Here is a 1488-nt window from a genome sequence, read left to right on the forward strand (position 1 = left end):
TGTTTACGAGGATACTCGCAAAGACGGGCATTTTGACACATACCTATGTGTATTTGACTGTTTAAGCACAAGGAGCGAAAGTTCAGTCAGTAATATGAGCAGGTGTATCAGGTAGAAACCGCAGAATGAATTCTGCCCCGCAGCGTAATGTCCATGAACAGTATAAACCATTTGTTTTAAACCCTGCTTAAAACACCTTGAAATGATAAGCTTAGACTACATCACGATGCGCTTCAATCAACGATTGATATATTTCTACCGGATTATCTCCCAGCTCTTAAATGAATATAGTTTGTTCAAACACAAAAACAATATAAATCCAGTTAATAATCAAACTAACCTAAAATCTGTGTGGACGATGACACTGTTTTTATCTGCTCCGTGTGCACGGTTCACTTGCTGTTCCAGCAACTTCCACTCCATCATCAGCTTTAGTAAAATAACGAAGTCATGTTTTTTTTAATGTTGTTTGTATTTGAAGTTTTTCATTTTTTGAGCCCCTCTCTCTTTTAGAATTGTTGACATTTTTACTTATTGAATGTTGTTCTTTGCTCGACCATTTCCAGATTACTCCAGAACAAAGTGAAGAGAGGTGAATGCAGACGTACTGGGCAGCGATCACCTGATAGATACGTGCACATATACATGCACATTTTAAAACATAATACCGGCACATAATATACAGTACCTGTACATACAAAAAACTGTCTATTGTAATATACCTGCACATACAATTGTCAATTTATATATTTTTATTCCTTATTTACTTGTTCTATTTTTTATTATCTGTGTTTTTTGTTCTGTCACTGTCATTCTGTTACACTGTGGAGCTTCTGTCATGAAAACAAATTCCTCGTATGTGTAAACATACCTGGCAATAAAGCTCATTCTGATTCTGAAAATATATTAAAATAGAAAGCAGTTATTTTAAATAGTAAAAATATTTCACATCATTACTGCTTTTGCTGTACTTTGGATCAAATAAATGATCAAATGATAAATGACATTTCTGTCCCCCTCACTACTGAAATGATGGCTACGCCCCTGCTGTCACCCGTCCCCTCTGTGGGATGCTGAAGTTTACTTCACTATATTACAATGAAATCCTAATCTAATCATGACAAACTATATATCGTTGGAAAGGTCTAAGACTCCTAAATAGATATTTCACCAGTTTTTTAAAATTTTTAAATGATGTAGGAAATCTATTAATTTCCTACACATTTCCTACAATTAATTTATGACAAGAGTGCACCTCAAAAGTCTACATAACATAACATGAGTTCTGACCTTTGTCAGAGAAAAAGGCAACGAAGGAGACTTTTTGTATCACACTTTAGAAATCATCAGAAATTATATATCAATTGAAAACTTAAAATCTCAACATTCATCCTTTGAAACCCATTTTAAAATCAGACATTGCATTACCATGAAAATGGTACATCAAAATCGTGTTACAAAATGTTTTCATTCATGAATTATAAAAAT

Source organism: Sinocyclocheilus grahami, unplaced genomic scaffold (genome assembly GCF_001515645.1).
Source record: "Sinocyclocheilus grahami isolate Dianchi unplaced genomic scaffold, SAMN03320097.WGS_v1.1 scaffold1991.1, whole genome shotgun sequence".
NCBI classification, from domain to species: Eukaryota; Metazoa; Chordata; class Actinopteri; order Cypriniformes; family Cyprinidae; genus Sinocyclocheilus; species Sinocyclocheilus grahami.